The sequence below is a fragment of the Brienomyrus brachyistius genome, unplaced genomic scaffold (assembly GCF_023856365.1).
Source record: "Brienomyrus brachyistius isolate T26 unplaced genomic scaffold, BBRACH_0.4 scaffold89, whole genome shotgun sequence".
In the NCBI taxonomy this organism is placed as follows: domain Eukaryota; kingdom Metazoa; phylum Chordata; class Actinopteri; order Osteoglossiformes; family Mormyridae; genus Brienomyrus; species Brienomyrus brachyistius.
In genome coordinates this window covers 491263-512429 of record NW_026042364.1, presented here as the reverse complement: position 1 = coordinate 512429, position 21167 = coordinate 491263, and the positions used below count along the sequence as shown (strand labels likewise).

The window sequence follows — 21167 nt, the reverse complement described above, 5'->3', positions numbered from 1 at the left end:
TGTTTCACATGTTATTGGGAATGAAGGTTCCTGTTCACATGCACGAGCCTTCTGTGCATTTTATGTAACGGAATTATTTAAATTTTTCTAAGCAGTAGACTTTTTCAAAGCAGTAGCGTTTCCACTTTCTGTTCCGTCATCTTATTTGGGGACATTCTAAAACGCTTAATGTGAAAAGGGTTAATGTGGTCTAATGTACCAAAATAGCGACACCAAAATTCTTACACACATATCTGGTCATAAATACTTTCACTTGACAAAAAAAAATATAAAATGCTAGTGTGTGTGTGTATATGTACAAAAAAAAAAATTGTTGCACTTTCTTAACAGTGTTCGGATAGATGGTATTCATAGCTTGGGTCCTTATTGAGCTAGTATCGGAAAAATTCATCGCAGCATCTTGAAGCACTTATGTAAGTCACTCTGGCTAAGGGTGTCTGCCAAATACTGTAAATGTAAATGTTATAAGGAAAAGGCTTAACGTGACTAAATGTACTGTAATAGATTTTCCTTGCCACTAGAGGGCGATATTTAAACCTCAGTAAACAACAGGTTAAGCTGCCACCACCTTTAATTATACCCCGGTCTTGTCCAGTAGGTCAGAATACTCCACTCAGAATCAGGGAAACTGAGGCGATAACAATACTTTATTATTCAATTATTTCATTAATCAATGGGCTCACGTTGGATGCCTCGCAGCACACAATTCCCACGCATACACTAAGGGCATCTGATAAAACAGCACAGCACACGTGAAATAAGGTAGGTTACGCTCTCAAAGCAATAAATCATTCCAGCTCATCACAGCACGGCACCAATAAGAAAGTCTACACAGCAATCAACATCGCAATCCTGACCAGGAAGATACACACGTGATAAAAGACAGAATTCCCATTAAATCCTCAGTCTCATTATCTCCAGGTGAGTGAATGTAGCAGTCTCCGTCAATTAACCCCCCCCCCCCTTTCCAAAACAGAGTCTGTACTGGTACTTCATCAGTCTTCATCATATTACCAAAACAGCCACCAATAATCACCAAATTACTCACACATATATATGGTCATAAAGACTTTCACTTGACAAAAAATCAAAACCGAAATACTAGGAATATAGACTTTATACTCTTTTCCTTGCCTGTGCCATGTTATGCTATCACAGAAAAAACAAGACACAAGCAGGATACACCAAAAGCCAATGATAAAATAAAACCCTAAAACAAAGAGGTGAGACAGACCAAAGTCCAGCCTTCTTCCATGACTGGAAGGGTGTCAACTTTTAAGCTGCTCAAACAACCCATTGAACTACATAGCAGGCCAGGGAATAAGGATTCCCTGTCATTACACAAATAAATCACTCCAGGTAATAGCAGACGCTATAGCGATGGAGGTGAAAAAAGACAAAAGAAGAGATGGAGGAGAGGGGAGAGAAAGCAGAGGAGTCTGAGATCAAGAGACGAGAAAGAGAGAGTGAGCTGGGGCATTTGGGGCAGCAGCTGCAGAAGCTGAGGCGGTTGGGGCATTAGGTGTAGGAGCAGTAGTAGGAATAGTGGGTGTAGCTGTGGGGGCTTTGGCTGCAGCAGGAGCTATAGGAGGGAGGTTGAAGGAGCCAAAGATGCAGCCAGAGCAGACAGTGTAGGAGAGGCTGCAAAAAATGAAGCTGAAGCTGTGGCAGAGATATCAGGAAAAACTGCAAAAGAAACTTGGGAATTAGGGCTGACAAAAGCAAAGGAAACACCTTATAAAAAACTGTAGTAGATCAAATGTAAGGGAGCATCTGCTTCTGTGAGAGATGCAAGTAAATAGCTGCTACATTTATTAGATGCAAGGAAAGAGCCGCTTCATTAATTAAGCCGCATGGGAGTCAGGACTATCTACTGTGACAGAAGTGTGGGGAGCGACACAAAAACTAGTCAGACATGGAGAATAAGCTGACACACAGCTTCAGCAGAGACTCTGCTAAGACAGGATGACTCCTCCCAGCATGAATGCAATCAATTGTGATCAAATGCTGCATGGGAATCGGGGGGTTTAACCGTTATCCTACCCACATATTTACATACATGGGCTACCGACTGGGGGCATCAAGAACTAAAAACAAACGCTAGTGTTAAAGCCCTGCGCAGGACTGTTTTTTTTTAAACCCGCTCTCACAGGCTGTCTCTGTCACTCCCACCCGCCCCCGCAATATTTCTGTCCAATCCCGCCCGCACCCGCAGATCCATTAACGGATATACTGTATGATTAAATAAGTTTATATGCATTCAATTCTTATTCCAGCAGAACAAGAACTGAATAAATAAAACAAATTCAACAAAAAATCACGAAAAAATGTAAACTGAGCCCAAAAACTAATCAAATGTGCAAATATCTGCAGTTATTAAAAAAAACAATAACCAAATTGATACAACAAATGTTTAAATATCATTATAAACAAACAAGATCAGCTTAAAAACAAAAGATAACCCTGAACCCAATTTCAAAGAAATACATTCAAACTAGCTGAACATCACAACTTAATACAATGGCTCAGAACAAACACGAATATATAACACAAAATAAATGACATCAGTTACATTCTCCATCCTGCCAATAATCTTGGGATCCGCTGTCTATTTTTAGCCGCCCGCTCCCGCGAGATTTCCGTTGGGGCCCACGGGGTCCCAGCACCAATGCAGGGCATCCATATGCATAGCAAATTATTTTACAGTGCTATCTTGTATAATAGGACATAAACAGTGAATTTGACAGTTATCTTTTATTTTCACATCTGAACACAACACACGGACATTAAGGGATTGTTTGCATTTGCAACCAACCCCTCTGCAAAACCAAGCTGGAAGGCAGTACTGCTTCATGTTCACATGAGCTAGATGGCTAGTTAGGATGGATTCAGAATGCACTGTACTACAACTATAAATGACGTAACGTGATATAGTAAAACAATTACTAACCGGCAATGCACATTTGCATTACTTTAAACGACAACTTTACCTGTTACTTACCAGAGTCGCCTATATCTTAGCGGAATGACAGCAGGCAAGAAGGCGGCGCGTTTTCAGTAAGATACCGGAGTTAAACTTATTTGCAGACACTTTTAACACAAACACTGGCAGCCATTAACTCATAGGTGGCAGTAAAGCTGAAATGACTCTTTCTGTGTTAAAAAAATGCAACACTGTCATTTTGATACTTTTTTTGTTTGTCTTTTACTCCCATTCGTCTGTCTCTGGTTATTGACGTTTAGGAGAGTGCCAAACACATTAACGATGCACATTTTTCAAATAAAGACAGACACAACACTAAAGAGATGAGAAAGACACAGTTGAATATGTAACACGCGTTTTATGCAGAAAAATAGTGTAGTTAAAACCATCTGTGATTTAAGAGGTTAAACTCAATTGGCTTGAGTGAAGCCACGCCCTCTCATAAGTGAAGAACAGGAATATTCCGGTTTTTCCAGGTTGCCTGAAAAAATGTAGTCACGTAGTTTTCTTAGACGGTGAACAAGCTGTATTACAAAGAGCAAAAGGTTTTTTCTTTTGGAGATACACCGAAATATTAAAGAAATATTCAGAGAGCGAGACAACATTGGTTGTGATGGCTGAACGTTTTTTCCTGCTACTAGTCACCCATGAGGCACGGAGCAGCCGCGTGAGCACATTTTGACCAGAGGTACATTTTCCTTATTCGCTAAACGTGTGTGCAGTAAAGAGGCACAATTTAGTAATTTGGTTTAGAAATATGTGTATTTTGAGTGTATTATATAATTCAATACATTTCGGTATTGAAGTGAATGTACAATTCTTTATGCTGTAAAAGAAAGGTAACTAATACTTATCTCTCCGGAGTACCTGTTAAAGAAAGGTTATTTGTTGATTAGCCCACTTAAAAAAAAAATTGGTTCTCGTACTTGTTTGTAGATTTGCATTTTGTAAATTCCTCGTGTTTCAACATGTTTTAATACACGTTCTTTCTAGATATATATTTTAAAATCTTGGTTGTTCATTTAGAATGGAAATGACAAACAGAATATTGGTTTCAAATAGTATCATTTTTATATTCACGAATGAAACATCAGTATCCAAATCCATGGTTAGGAAGGCATTTATGAGATGCACATGGATCAAGGAATTTACATTCTTGTACTTTCTTACATTTAATATATTTGAAACGCAACAAACTGGAAGAACTGAGGAGGCGTACTAAGTAGGTCTGCTCTCTTCGGTATGTATTTTCAAATATGTATTTTCTTACATATTTGAAAGTTCAAACAATCAATCAAAAAAAAAAAAAAATCCCTCCCCCCTGATCCACCCCCTCCAAAAAAAAGGACATTATGTGTAAAAGTATTTTCTTTGATATAGTGTCATATATTTGATTAATTATAACTGTAATGATTAGACAGAGTGACTGATATAGTAAATATTGTAGTGTATTATAATACCTGTTTGCTTACGCAGGTCAGGTCCTTTTAGCGGGAACCTAAACTTCCTGGAGCTGCATTCGAATATCGTTGGATGTCGATGGTGAGTCACCCAAGGAACTAAACCGATTCTTGTGTTGACAACTCATATTCATTTAACTACCGGATTTGTGGTAGGACTGTTAAATTGTTTTATGCAGTTAACGTAACTAATTTGTATTTCATTTAAGTTGTTATATACTTACCCTTTCTTCACCTGAGTGGAGTTGGACTAAGAAGGGTAATCAAAAAACATATTGGAACTGGTGAACCTAAATCTAAAAACATCCCTAAGTCTAATCTACGGCCAATTACAATTTAATCTTGACATAATTGGTTATTGATTCTAAATTTAGCTATGAAAGTCTAAACATACAGTAACTAAACCTAAAATAGGGTAAATTGGTTAAAGAGGAATTTAAATCTAGTTTTAATCAGAGAAACTAAGGGTATAAAACTGAAGCTCACAGATTCAGTTAATGTGTATTTTATGTTTGGTTGTGCATTTTATTTTCTGTGTATGTCTTTCCATTTTTCATCCCTATCCATAAAGCTGGAACTGGCGTGAACAGGAAGTTGGGGGAGGTACTCAATGGTAGGGCTTCACTGCACTTACTCAGTACTTCCTCTACAGCTTGTAGCAGGTGCATGAACCAGTTGAAAATCTTCACAAATCGATTTACTGCTTTAAGCTGCGGCGCTTTATCACAGCTACTAGCTGGCAGTGCCTTTGGAGTGAAACCCTAGGGTGTTGGTTTAACATGCATCAGTTAAGCAAACCAATCCCATACATCCATCCATCCATCCATCCATCCATCTTTTGTTACTGTAATTTTATAGGAAGGGTAAATACCAGTGACCTCAGCAGACCAGCTAATCATCCACATCCCACCAGTTTGCAAGTGGACCAACCTTTGTGAAGAACTTGTGGCCACGGATATTCTGCGGTGACGGGCGATCCCGTGGGTCGATTTGAAATATTTTGCCCATCAGTTTCCCAGCTTCAATACCGAGGTTCTGGGGTAGAATAAATTTAGCTTCTTTGATGTTCTTTATCATTTCACAGCGATCATCGTGATCGAATGGGATTTCCCCAACCAGAAGCTGGTACCTGTAGTAAGAAAGGCAGCAAAGGTGTTTGAGGTCTTTCACATTTGACAAAAAAATGCTGTGCTTCCAAAAGAGCAATTCCTCTCAACTGTGTGCCAGTATTCATTTTTCTTTTCTATTTCAAGTAGAAAAAAAAAACATATTTATGTATGTTAGACGCATGTCTTCTTAAAATGTTAGACAGATTTTATTAGCCATGCTGATCTTTGGCCGGGAGGAGGGTTGATAGGGTATACGTACATGACACAGCCCAGTGCCCAGACTTCTGCTTCCGTTCCATGGCCCTCTCGTTTCCACACTTCTGGAGCCATGTAACATGGAGTACCACACACTTTTCTACAACACACACAAATGGAAAACGTTAAGCGCACATGTGCTTTAGCTTGCTGTATAAACAAATTTGAAAGCTTAGCCAGGAATTCTGCAAAAAACACCTACTTGTCCCTCGGCTCCAGCTTGACCGCCAGTCCAAAATCCCCGATTTTCAGTTTCATTTTGTCACTGACAAATAAGTTTTCTGAAAGACAAACAAATTTGCATTAAGGATAGACTCAAATACTTTGCCAAACTGCAGACTTTACCAAATTGATAAATGAACACTACACAGAAATCCAGACGAGCTACACTCGCAATGCCATGTGAAATGCCAGCATTATTAAACAGAGAATTGAGTAAAGCGTGAGTGCATGTACACATATCGAACTAGATTTCCCTATGGACATAACATTGCCGGTAGATGTGTTTTATCCCCGATATCAGCTGTTGAATGTAATAGCGGACTTCGGGGTCAATCAGAGTCCCGCGAGCTTTCAGGATGTCACCAAGTGTCTGGGCAGGGAGAAACAGGGGCAGCCTGATCCATCACAAAGTCTTTGCCTTAGTAAGACGTCTATAAAAGTCAGGGACTCACCTGCCTACTGCACAACTCCATGAAAATATACATGAACAGATCGTCTTCAAAAGAATGGGAGAAGCCCACAACGTTCTTGTGCCGTGGTTTTTTTCAAAATTTCCACTTCTTGACACACCTGAGTGAAATATCAAACACACCATCTCATCAAGTACTGTAACAGGGAAATGCAGATAAACTGCAAAGAGGGATGACATTAAGCACAATCCATACCACATACCTCCTCCAGTCCCCAGGAATGTGGAGGTATGACCATCACAGCAAAGGTGTCACCACTTTCAAGGTCGGTCATCTTGTAGCACTTGCCACAAGCACCCTAAAGAACATGTCAATAAAGGGCATTTCTGACTGACCCTGTTCAAGCATCTCCTCTCCGCAGAAAAAGATCAACTGTAATCACTTTCAACAACAACTTTGTGGTGCACACCTGTCCCAAAAGCGGCCAAGACAGCTGGGCAATTTGAACTTGCTAGATGGATTACATCACCACATTGAAAATTCCATGGATGGAAAAAGAGGTGAACTTGCTAAGACATTGCAACAAAACACGGATAAAAACTTTCATTACAATCAACTTCATTGAAGAAAAAAAACCCGTCTCCGTTTTGTACACCAAACATTCAGTTTCGGTAATGCAGTAACACATGCTCAGGAATAAAGACTTTTATGTAGTGTGCAGTGACTATCACATCATATGTTACTGCGGCTCTTTAGGCACTCAGCTATCGGTCTCACTTTGTCATACAGAACAGGGATTCATTTCCTGGTGAAAAACTTCCTATGTGGTATGTGATACCTCAGCTCCAAGATGTGGAGCAGTTATCTATTACACCGTAAGGCTGGATATTTTTACAAATAAAGGCAGCAATGGTGTCGGTTATTGCCTTAGAACGAGCGGTTAGCTGGCAGGGTGTGAAAATTAGGGCGTTTATTTTTTTTAAAGAGTTTTGTGTTATTTGAAAGCATTGTGAAATGTAAAAAAAAAAACAGTAATGATATGATGAAAATGGGAATACTGACGTTGACAATGCCAATATAATATTTTGGTATGTTAAGGCATGTTTGTTCTCTGCTTTAAAGAAAGGGGGATGTGTTGATATGTAGTGCAGTACCTTTGGTGACCAGCAGAGAGACCTGGAGGGTTGGGAGGAGGTAAAGACAAGGGGTAGGGAGACCGACGGCACAGAGCAGGTTGTGGGTTTGCATGGAAGATGTTGGTGGTTAAATAAAAGTTCATTGTTCATGAAACAAGGTCTCTTCAATGACATATGAACAACACAATGTATCTCTTCCTTCTCATGATAATCTGACTCGCCAAACATGCCTCCAGCTCGCGCGACGTGGCCGAGGGACTTGAGGAGAATTATACACTGACAGCAGTGGAGATGAGAGCGCACTTGAAATTATCAGGTAAGAGAGGGTTAATCGAGCAAAATGTACAATTATTGGTCAGAAAATGTCGGTCAAATTTCTAAATAATTATGGCGTACGAATAATGATATATCCGTAAATCGTATTTTACCGATTTAAAGATGTTCATTATTCATTGTATTGTCACGCCCCCCTCGGGAGAATGCAGCGGCAGCAGCCACACCTGAGTTACGTCAACTCCCTGTTTAGTTCTGCTTGGCGCTGCATTATATGCAAGGTACTGTTGAGGGTTTTCATAAGAAGTACAGGGCGGTCTTCCTCCTGTCTACCCCGATCCGGTCCATCTGCCTGCTTTGCTGCCATCCCATCCCATCCCATCCTGATCCACCCGGACCTCTCCCTTGTACTTGTCCTGCGTCTCGCATGCCACCTGTAGAACTGGCTTTTGGACTCGATTGTACTTGCTGATTCCAGTCCTGTTTGCGTGTTCCCAACAATAAACCCCGTACAGTACGTTGCCTTCTGTGTCTCTACTATCCTCCGGGGTTGCATGTTGTGCAATACTGTAGTAGCTTGGATTCAACCATTAGATGGCAGTAGTAGCATATAGTTGGAGGGAAGTAGAAGAAGGCAAGAGAGGGAAGTTGAGTGTTTGTGCGTTGTTCCCGGAGCTGATAAGTTAATAAATATTGAACCTCTTGCCATCCCCAAATGTGTCTCGGCTGACTCTCAATATATCAAAAGTACATACCGTCTATTTATTTATGTCTGCCCTTCAAACCGCTAGATTCCTTCACTAAGCAGGAAGTTTGTCACGACAGCTGACACCAAATCTCCTGCTGAGCTGGTTCAGACAGAACTATCCTCAATTCACCACGAGGGGGCGCCAACGCAGCAGCTTAGTTCTATTGTTTCGCTTTTTCAAAGACAGTTTTTCTCTTCACAAAAGGACAACTTAACTGAATAATGCACTTTCATAGTAATTGTTTTTAATCCGTGTTAATGTTCTGAACAATGACTACTAAAGGTTCTGTAAGGTTGTCCCACATACTATGGATTTTAAGTTTTTTATCAAGGTGTTAAAACGTACCATCTATTTTCTGCTGAAAGTTGCCAGTCCTGTGTTTTATGTCTAGCAATTTGTACAGTTTCTTCAGTATGGCACATAAACACATGCCATCATCTACAGTATGAGAATCTCCTCCAGAACTCTGCATTTCCTCAAGATTTTTTTGTAATATTACATAGGTGCATCTCATGAACCTTAATTTGCCAAGCATGTATTGACTGGGCACAGTACAGTGGTGCAATTTCTGATAATGAAAGAACATCATGGACCCCTACTCCCCATTCCTTAACCCGATCGAGGGGCTCTGCTCAGCATGGAGTTAGAAGGCTTACGATCGCTAGCCACATGCTCAGATGGCCCTGCTGGCTGACATGAATGCAGCATGTGAGGACATTACAGCAGATGCCTGCAGAGGCAGGTAAGACATTAGAAAAGATTCCTTTTTTTCTTATATTTTATTCTTTCTGTTTTTTCTTATGTACAAATACATAAGTGCACATTAGGATGCTTTTTCACTATTACGTAAGTTCCCATGTGAACAGCCAATCAGATCAGCCTGATGTGTGTCTTGTTCCTCTCTGTTTCCTGCCCTTTCATCCCGACCACGACCATGATCTCTCACTTAGCAGCAGAGCAGTTTATTCTAAACAGTGGAACCGCAAAGATGTTCAGACTCTTTGGTCTTCTCATTTTCATTAGTAGGGTTCTATACTATTAAATCATATTTTGGGGGGATTTTTATATATCCTGTACGATGTGATTAGTGTAATAAGTATTTGGCCATTTAATCTTCATCATATGTAATAGGTATTCTGATTATTATTATGATATTTATTTATTTGTTTGTTTGTTTGTTTGTTTATTCATTTGTGTTTCTCTCTTTTTCCAGACACTTCACTGGCTGTGGATGTTGTTCAGCCCAGCTACCTGATGAGGGTCCAGCATGGAGACAGTGTGACCCTGACATGCTTCCGTCCAGAAGATATTTCTTTTGCAGTTTGGTTTTAGCAAGCTGCTGGTCAGAAGCCCCAGCTCATCGCGAAAGCACTTCTCTACGTACCTGGTGAATTTTACAAGGAATATAAAAACATAAAACGTTACTCCTTACTGAATACAGAGGGGAGTTTTAACCTCACTATTTCTAACGTGGAGCCGTCAGATTCTGCAGTGTATTATTGCGCTGCTCTGTTCTATAATGAAATCGCATTTGGAAATGGAACCTTTGTCATAATCACAGATAAATGAGATTCCAACTATTTTCATATTTGCTTTATTAAAGTGTCAATAATATTGTCCTTTGACAAACATTTTTGACAGTTGAGCTCTGTGTCAATATAAAATTAACCAACATAGTTGATGTAGATTGCGAGCATTGGTCCTTGAATGTTTTTCTATATACAGCATTAAACAAAAACATTTATAAAAGCTTTCCAATTAGAATTATAAACTTTTTATTATTATTACACGCATAAATAGCTGAAATATGTAAAAATAAGTATACAAGAATACAAATTAATAGGAGGCATTAAGTATCATCTTACTTGTGTGAAGTGGATTTAGTTATGTGTATACAGTTATGTGTTGGACCCCTCCTGATGTTACATTTATACATGAACATGCACTGCATCACATCATTATACAGTTTGTTACATTTATACATGAACATGCGCTGCATCACATTATTTCACAGTTTGTTACATTTTGCTTGCTGTCAGAAATCTTCAGCCATATGGAATCTTCAGATTTGGAAAAATGTTACACATTGCAGCCTCTTTCAAATAAATTAAAGGAAAATGTTTACATTTCAGTTTTGAGTTGATATATATATTACTGCGTAAAAGTCTTAGGCGACAAAGAAAATATATTCTTAAAATTTTTTAACTCAACAGTCATTGTATATTGTCTCAGAAAGACATGCTATAATATAAGAGTCGGATATGCACCATTCAGAACTGGTTTGAGAATGGACCTTAAATTTCAATTAATTTTGTTCATCTGAAATAAAGTTGAATCGCTGTTGAAAACAGGATGCAGAATTACAATTCATTTTTGAATTTAAGGAAGCAGAATGAATACGTATTTGAATTCAAATAAATTCATATACATACAGTACATATAGCTACAATATAGCTTTTAGCTATACAGCCAAATATTTAAATATGAATTACACATAAGCACATTAACATTGTTGTGTATCACTATTATAATTTTATTCAGAATGAAATAATGCAACATTTGAAGTGTCACCTAAAACAATAATTATACTGTCATTTTGTGCACCATGGTGACTGCAGTTTCTAACCTAAGAAACGTCCCAAACACTTTTCCTGCATCAAAAGTCAAACTAGTGCCTATTCCTGCCATGAAAGCTTCACATAATGTCACCGATACCTGAGCCAACCATGTTTATCAGAGGATGCCAACCCTTTGGCTGCAGCTTTCTCTGCACAGGCTGAGAGAGTTTTCAGTGTAGCAGGAAAAGATTTCAGGCCAGACGATTGCAGATTAAATCATGAAACCTTTGAAGATATTATGCTAATCAACTGTAATATAATAATAAATGTAATCATGTTTATTTGAATAAAGCATAATTGCATTTGCCATGATGTCTTGCTTTTTGCTGTAGTGCTATGGTAGAAAGGAAAAACTTTCCTTTCAACACACAAGAAAATAAATAGTAGAAACCGCATGAAACCAAGTAATTCCTTTTGCGGTGCACACTTCTTATTTAATGTTTAAAAAATAGACAAACAAAATGGTCAACATAAGCCAGAGGGATATTGATAGTCACGAAAATCATGAAAATATAAAATACACTTTACACACTTCAGTTCTTTACATTGAAATTAATTAAATTCATCTACCTTCATGCACTAACATGAAACATATGATTATACAATTATAATGTTTGTTCTTATCATATAATGTTTGTTATTGTCATGCCCATGCAGGCGGAACCCACCGAATAGCCCGTCTCGATCACGCCCACATGGGCGGGACCAGCCAGGTGCTCCGTAGAACGCTTAATGACGGAATGGATTTAAGCACTGAGCTCCATCGGGACATTGCGAAGTATTGAGCCATGCTATTGAGCCATACCGAGCAATCTATTGTCTATCGTCTACCCGTTGCTTCCTACCTGTTCCGTCCGCCCAGTGTACTTACCTTGTCTGTTCCTCTTCCTCTTCCCAGACCCGTTCCCGAACCTGAACCTCTTGCCCCGCTGAGACCGGCTTCTCCTGGTACTCTTTCCCTGTGTTGTCGTGTCCCGTGTTTGTTCCTCTTTCGGCTTCGGACACATGCTTCTGCCCCTCGACCATTCTCCTCGCTTAGCCCCTTTCATTGCTACGTACTAGTGCTGCCAATAAAACTTCTGGCTGCGTGCAAATCTAGATCTCCGTTCCACTTCTTGGGCCAGTGTTACAGTTATAATATAATCTTTGTTATCATATAATGTTATCAATGTATATTAAAGCTGTTAAGGTATGTTAGGATATTAAGGTATACGAATTACATGGTGATTATGAATGTTATATGAATGCATTGTAAATGTATAATGTAGGTGCAGTTAATGTAAAGTGTTACTGAATATATACTAATAAATAGTTATACAACAAAAAGAGACAAGAATGTCAACTATTCTCCAAGAAGTTACTTATTTTATGGATGGATAGAACAACATGACATCCATTCCAAAATATTTCTAAAATCGGCAAGAAATATTTTTCAGGATCTGTGTTTTCCATTGTGACTCTCAAAGCGCTGTCATCATCAACATTTTGCTTTTCAGGTAAAGACTCCAACAGCAAGACTGTGGTACAGCAGCCTGTGTCTGACACTGTGTCTGACACAGACTCTGTGAGTCTGCAGTGTACGATAGAGACAGGGAGCTGTGCAGGAGAACACAGTGTTTACTGGTTCAGACATTGTTAGAGTGTATCTGTGTATTTTATCATATTATTATCCTCCTATATGTGTACGTGCAACCCTTAACAACTAACCCATGGCCCAGAAAGGGTTGCAGACAAGATGTCCTCACAGGGGCCTACCAGATTGTGACGCAGGAATAAGAGACCTTGAGAAAGGAAACAGATTCTGTCAACATAGCAGGGGGCCCACCTTGAGATATGTAATGCTTTGTATTAACCCTGTTTCACGGAGGCCTCACACAGCATTGACTAGTTTAAAGACAAGACCCATGTAACCCCTCCCCTACCCTATAAATAAAGAAGCCAAGGGACTGTCCGGTGTGACACTCAACAGAGGCGCAGATACTGTCTGTTGCACCTGAAGTGGGCACCCTTGCGCAAGTAAAACAGAAAGACGTGTGCTGTCTCGATTATTCCTGGGTCCTAGAAGTGGAAGTGTGTGAGTGGTAAGCTGCGGCGCTTCCTCACACAGGAGATTGTAGGAGTGAAAGCTACGGCGCTTTCTCCAACATAACTAGATTGTAGGAGTGAAAGCTACGGCGCTTTCTCCAACATAACTAGATTGTAGGAGTGAAAGCTACGGCGCTTTCTCCTAACATAAATTGGTCCTTCGAGCCGGATCCGGAGAGAGATACCAGAGGGCGCCGACCAGTCCGCCGACGAACGACACCGAAAGCTGTCGACAGTCTCGCTCATAGGGAGTGAGTGAAAGACCTGCGACGTGAATTCGCCACAGGCCGGTGGTTAGAACTGTTCCCAGACGGCTGGGCTGGCGCCTGACGGGTCCCCGGACAAGAACTAGAACCACTTCGTCATAAAGGAAGGACCAGGTGAGAAGCACGACGCTGCAGCAGGGAAAGCGGGTGTGAGTGAGAGGGCATCAGCGGCCCCATACACCCGACCTAGGTGCAACAACATACTGGTGACCAAGGGAAAAAGGACGGGTTTCACCCCTGAAAACTGACACCGCTGTCTCTTTAGAGGACAGTAGAAGGCCGTGCCAGTGTCCTCCCGAGGTCTCATGCCAGGGACTTGCACTTAGGGGTTATTATTTTTTGTATATAAAAAAAAAATGGGGCAAAGTCAAAGCAAGGTAGAATTAGCGGGTGATGAGAAATTCATGGAAAGGTATAAGGAGGGGGCAGGAATAATAAGCAACCAAAAATGGCGGAAAAAGCATGGGTTTTCAGGAACCCTGAGTACAGAAAATATTCTGAGATTACAGACAGAATTGAAATTAGAAATGATGTCCGGCCGCTGTACAGGCAAGGACAAAGTACAGAAAAGACGAGAATATGTCTTATCCGATGTTTGGTTAGAACAAAGCAAACTCCGTGATATAGCCAGAAAAAAGAAACAGGAAAAGAAAAAGGAGACGCTGCAAGCGGCCCTTGTTAACATAGACGAGGAAACACCGCCATCTGCTCCCCCGCAGACACCAGCGGACGGCCCACCAGTACTACAGCATCCCCCACCATAGCATAACATGCCAGACCCCCCACTTCCTGCTGTGTGGGGAGCTGAAGGAGGGAGTGCAAGGCCACACCAAACGAGAGCGACAGACCCGCATTTACGAATGCGAATAAATCCCGAGAATAAAAAAAACACAATGGTACCGTTCGGATTCCGAGGATGAATCTGAACTGCTTGCTCCCATGGTAGAAGTTGCAAACCCCCGTATAGCCCCTGGCGAAGGAGGCCAAGCCTCACCAGCAACAATATTAGTATACCGCCCCTGGACAGCGGAAGATAGGGCTGCTGCCCTAAAAGGCATTCCACCCATAGAGGATGGAGTACCTGAATTCTGGTCCGCCATGACTGAGTTGCAGGTCAGTTTTCACCTAAATGGAAGAGAGCTGTTCCGCTGTTTTAGACAATTACTTAATCATAAATGGGGCCGGGTGGCTGGAGACTTTACTGGACAAGGAGCAAACAATTTGCCCCTCGGTCACGATGACCCACAATTACAACAAGCATTGGGCGACTTGAGACAGAGACTAGAAACAACATTTACAAGACGAGTTGATTACAGGAGAATAGCCCAATGTAAGCAAAAGGAAGGCGAAGAGCCAGAGGATTTCTTGGACAGGGTACGCCCGTTGTTCAGGACAAACTCTGGGATTCCTCATGGGGAGGACGAGAACGGGGTGTAATAACAACAATTAAAACGGGCTTTCCTAGCAGGGTTAAAACCTGAAATAAAGAAGTATATTGATAAATACTGGGTCCATCAAAACACAGGTACAGTGCAGCAAGCCGTTGAGTATGCCCAACACGCTCAGAAAGCTAAAAAAAACTAAACCAGAAGCAACATTCGTAGCCCGAGGAGATCAAATAGTGGCGTATGCAAAACAGAAATACAGGAACAGACAAAACCTCGCGCTGATATTGCACTAACTCCAATTCCAAGCGCCATAACCTTATTTGTCGATGGCTCTGCAGCCAAAGACAGATACGGGGAAAATAAGGTTGGATACGCAGTTGTGACTAAAGACAAAGTAATAGAGGCAGGAGCCTTACCATCCACATGCTCAGCCCAAGCAGCAGAATTATACGCTGTTATCAGAGCCTGCGAGATATATGAAGGGCAACAAATTACAATATATACGGACAGTCAATACGTGTTTTCTGCAGTACACCACTATGCAGCAGTATGGAAAAATAGAGGATTTAAAAGCTCCCAAGGAACAACCTTGACACACGCAGCACTTCTACTTCGATTGTTAGACGTTGTACAAAAACCAAAGACACTCGCGTTATGTAAATGCAAAGCACACCAGACTGATAATTCAGAGGAAACGAAAGGCAATGCGTTTGCTGACCAAGCCGCAAAGGCAGCAGCCCAGCAAACGCCAGAAAAAACAGAGAAGGGGTTATTCCTTATAGAACAAGATGTACTATATGATGCACAACAACAAGCTCCTACGTCAGAGAAAGACAAGTGGATTTCGCGAGGAGCCACACAAGAGAAAGACCTATTCAAATTAGACGGAAAACCTATCTTACCCCGCAGCCTGTATAAAACCGCCGCGGTTGTGAGTCATGGGGTAACCCATGTCTCAACAGGAGGGATGGTACATATAATACAACAACATTTTTACACTATAAATTTTTCCAATTTTGCAAAAAACTACTGTAGAGCATGCCTTATATGTTGTAAACATAATGCGCAGGGCAATCTAAGACCCAAACGAGGCCAATTCCCTAACCCTACACAACCGTTTCAGGCAATACATATGGACTTTGTGGAATTAACATGGTCACAGGGAGTGAAATACTGCCTAGTGATAATAGACACTTTTTCAAAGTGGGTGGAGATATACCCAGTAAAACACTGTGATGCAGTCACAGTGGCCAAGTGTCTGGTGTCCCATTTCTTCCCCACATATGGAATACCGGAAGTAATACGGTCAGATAACGGATCTCATTTTGTGAACAAGGTGCTAGATTTATGCTCACAAACATTGGGTTTTGTATTAAAAAATCACTGTGCATATCATCCGCAAAGTGCAGGTTTGGTGGAAAGAACAAACGGGACAGTAAAAAATAGATTGAGAAAAACTATGGAAGAAACAGGCAGACCGTGGCCAGAATGCTTAGCATTAGTAAAACTGTGGATGAGAATAACACCCAGCACCCTGGCAATCTGCCAGAAGCGTCTGTGTCTACTTTACAGGAGACGGTGAAGCCTGGGGATTGGGTGCTGATAAGAGTACTACAAAGGAAAGACTGGACCTCACCTCGGTGGGACGGGCCATACCAAGTCCTCCTGACGACACCAACAGCCTTGAAAATCGCGGAAAGACCTTCCTGGATCCACAAGAGCCACTGTAAGCTCATTCAACCCTTACCAGATGCCTCATTCGCGGAGTAACAGTGGAAGTCCGCTACAAAGGCACGAAGAAACAATAGGTTTTCGTTGTCTCAACCCGGTGAAGAAAACAGCTGAACTGTACTCCTTTAGGATGGCTCTGGTAGGGTGTCCGTGGTGGGCTAAGGGAATATTGGGAAGTCTTTTCTGTCTTATGGTAATGTTGATTCTATGGCTGGTACCAGACACTGAGGTGCAGGAGAAGAAAAGGTGGACTCCGGACGGAGTGCACCTCACTAGCATAAAAGGAGACGAAACCCATCCATTCCTACGGAACTATTGGTATCGATATGTATATGATGTGGTATCCAATAAGAATTTGACTAACTGCTACGTTTGTTCTGTCATGCCACACCACAGCGAAGGACCGACCCTATATGGGGCTACCATGAACATATCACAAGCTAAGTGTGCTTCTTCATTCGGTGGGGTCGGATATCAACATTCTGGCATAAAGATAAATGACACAGACACATATGCTCCCGGCCTACGCAATGGCACATGTGACCGATTATTTTGGATAGATTACAATGTGACAAAAACAAATGTTACGTTCCCCTTTTCTGTTCTAATGAATCGCGACCCAGCAACTTTTAATCACACTATATGTTTTAATCAAATGAACGGTACTCGCCTTATGGGGAACACCACAAATTGTAATCAGATATTCATTTCAGGAGAAGGCGCCCCAAGCAGGTTGTCAGACCCCAGCAATGGTACTTACTGGGTGCAAGGAGTGGCCTGGCTATGCGGAAATAGAGCATATTTTGTGTTGCCGCCCAATTGGTTCGGAGTATGCACACCCATCTTTGTATCAGACCATACGTTTGTAATAGTACCCCAAGAACAGAACTCGCGTGAGAAACGACACGTCTCGGTTGAACCACATGACAGTGTGTGGGGAACAGATGTCCCCGTAGACCAAAAACTCTGGACCACAGGAGGGAAAGTGACGCTCTCCCTCTTTCCCAATGTGGGTGTTGGAAAGTTGCTACTCCGTACTGAAACCCTAGCCTATAGGCTAGGTCTTTTCATGAACGCCTCTGTTATCATAGATCAACAACAAAATGAAGAACTAGATATAACCAGGCAAATGGTGATACAGAATCGCATGACGCTAGATCTCCTCACTGCAGCGCAAGGAGGAGTGTGCGTGCTGTTGAACCAAACCTGTTGTACATACATTCCTGACAATGTGCATTCACCCAACATGACTAAGGCAATGCAAAGGCTGAAGGACTTGCAAATTGCTATGACCACCGACACAAGGACGCAGAACGACTATTGGATGTCCTGGTTCACTACCGGGGCTTGGTGGTCCATATTACTCAAATTGAGTATACAATTTTTTGCATTCTTTGTGATGTTCTTCTGTTGTTGTATCACAGTGATACCTTGTTTTCGTATAATGATTAATTCTGCCCTGAGCTCTGCTTTCCGAGCCCAGGAGAATATGTTTTTGTCCCTCACCCAAAACATGGAAACAGATGCAGATGAAGAGGAGCAGGGGTGGATGCATGACGCACCATGACGGACGGGCCGAAATCCTCACCGGCATGGCCCAGTCCCGAAGTTTAGAGATGCTACACCCTTGTCTCTTTTTATATCACAGCAAATGTATAATTAACATGATAAACAGGAGGGACTGTTAGAGTGTATCTGTGTATTTTATCATATTATTATCCTCCTATATGTGCACGTGCAACCCTTAACAACTAACCCATGGCCCAGAAAGGGTTGCAGACAAGATGTCCTCACAGGGGCCTACCAGATTGTGACGCAGGAATAAGAGACCTTGAGAAAGGAAACAGATTCTGTCAACATAGCAGGGGGCCCACCTTGAGATATGTAATGCTTTGTATTAACCCTGTTTCACGGAGGCCTCACACAGCATTGACTAGTTAAAGACAAGACCCATGTAACCCCTCCCCTACCCTATAAATAAAGAAGCCAAGGGACTGTCCGGTGTGACACTCAACAGAGGCGCAGATACTGTCTGTTGCACCTGAAGTGGGCACCCTTGCGCAAGTAAAACAGAAAGACGTGTGCTGTCTCGATTATTCCTGGGTCCTAGAAGTGGAAGTGTGTGAGTGGTAAGCTGCGGCGCTTCCTCACACAGGAGATTGTAGGAGTGAAAGCTACGGCGCTTTCTCCTAACAGACATGGATCAGGAGAATCCCTTCCTGGAGTCATTTACAGCCACGGAAACAGCAGTGATGAGTGTGAGAAGAGCCCTGAGGCTGGATCTCCTACACGGAGCTGCGTCTACAGCCTCCCCAAGGGGAACCTCAGCCTCTCCGATGCTGGGACTTACTACTGCGCCGTGGCCATGTGTGGGGAGATGCTGTTTGGGAACGGCACACAGCTGGATATAGATGATAACACCCAGTGTGGGGAGATGCTGTTTGGGAACGGCACACAGCTGGATATAGACAGTAACACCCAGTGTGGGGAGATGCTGTTTGGGAACGACACACAGCTGGATATAGATGATAACACCCAGTGTGGGGAGATGCTGTTTGGGAACGGCACACAGCTGGATATAGATGGTAACACCCAGCGTGGGGAGATGCTGTTTGGGAACGGCACACAGCTGGTTATAGACGGTAACACCCAGCGTGGGGAGATGCTGTTTGGGAACGGCACACAGCTGGATATAGACGGTAACACCCAGCGTGGGGAGATGCTGTTTGGGAACGGCACACAGCTGGATATAGATGGTAACACCTAGTGTGGGGAGTATATCTGCTTCTGTTTTGCTTTTTTTTTTGCTATTTGGACGTGAATTTATTTCTTATACTATTTGAAGTAATGTAATTCCTAATTTAAGTGTATATGCACTTACATTCAATTACATAATTGTTAATTTAATAATCTTGAATATATTAATAAATGTTAAAATGCTAAATATAAAAAAATGTGTTAAAAATGGATAACTTCTATCTACTTTAATTTATTATCGATTTGATCTTTAAGTAATGTAATGTAAGCAAATGGGAAATGTGTCTCTATATCATTATGCTGAAATCTATCTCTCTGTTACAGGCTTTCAGAAGCTGCTGGATCCTCTTCACTCTGACTTGCTGATAGTTTTATCTTGCAGCATTATTCTGAACATTGCTCTCATTTATATAAGATGTAAACTGACCTGTACACACTGTGCAGGTACGCTGCCCGGCTTTATGCACTCAGAAGAAGGACAAAATGTAGTTTTTAACAAAGACTCATGTGCTTATAACAGAGTAGAATTGTTTAATACTAGATACAATTTTCGTATTGGAAAACCACTGGGTTACCCTCTAAAATCGCTTATTAAATCTTTCCTTATGTATTTAAAGATTTTTGTAAGATCTTTGTGTTTTCTTATTAAATCTTTAGTATTTTGCTAAATATACTGAAATATACAACACATGTTGCAGTAAGTTGCATATAAATAACATTTATTAGTCTGCCTGGCCCTCCTGTCCCCTCCCCAGTGTGGCCCTAATGAGCCACTCCATTACTCGTTGTCCCATCGTTAGTTATTGTATATGCCTGTCACTGTGCCTGTCACTGTGCCTGTCACTGTGCCTGTCACTGTGCTCATCTTCCCGCATCTTTCTCTGCCCCTGGGTCTTTCCCCTGCTTGTTCCCTGTTCTCCTGTTTGGATCCCTCGTGGTTGCATTTGGTTTTCCCAATAACTGTCAAAGTTTTGCCTCAAAGTTTTGCCCTCTCCGTTCACCTTACTCCAGTCCACAGGTTGTTCCTTTCCTTGTTGTGACACTTCAAATCTCTTGAAATATTTGTATAGCTTTTCTACTATACATAACATATCATACAGTACTAAACAACACATATCCAAACATACACTGAAATTGACAGAAATAATTTTTACTAAGTGTTAATTTCCTCCCAAAATTAGGAATATTATCCTACCATTGAATTGTTATATTGTGTGAAATTATATAATATGTTAATTTATTGTATATTTTAAACAGATCAGAAAAACAGTGATTCATCAAAAGTGGAATGGTCACATAAGCAAGTATGGTATCAAAATCAGCAAAAAAATTCCAACTGACTTCCATCCTGGGATCAGCATTTAAGAGCAATTTGTACATGTAAGTGATAGCAAACCGAATTGATCCATCCAATTCTGCCATCTTTGTCTCCACAGTGCCATGACGAGGACACACTGAATTACGCTGCCCTGAACCTTAAGAACCCAAAACCCAGGAGACAGAAGAAAGACGGGAATAATGACACTCTGTATTCTGACCTCCGCTACAGAGATTATGAATAAAGATGATTCTTATTCATGTCAGTCACACAGAGTGTTCAGGGTGTAGCTTTAATAATATTCAGAAGGAGGGCAGGGGAGCCAGTGCTTCTGAGACTGAATCATGGGATTTTACGGAGCCCGATCCTCGTGTGTGCCACGCCCCCCTGATTATCCACATGTGCTT

General features: G+C 41.4%; 2 long non-coding RNA genes across 2 annotated transcripts; both read left to right on the top strand.

Moving 5' to 3' along the window:
- The first annotated feature begins 3424 nt into the window (after nt 1-3424).
- Nucleotides 3425-5502, top strand: LOC125727160 (uncharacterized). The gene is made up of 4 exons (XR_007388579.1): nt 3425-3671; nt 4460-4525; nt 5015-5056; nt 5302-5502. It is a non-coding gene; the product is annotated as an uncharacterized LOC125727160 (long non-coding RNA).
- A 177-nt stretch (nt 5503-5679) lies between these two features.
- LOC125727162 (uncharacterized) lies at nt 5680-13243 on the top strand. The gene is made up of 2 exons (XR_007388580.1): nt 5680-9984; nt 11873-13243. It is a non-coding gene; the product is annotated as an uncharacterized LOC125727162 (long non-coding RNA).
- Nucleotides 13244-21167: the final 7924 nt, after the last annotated feature.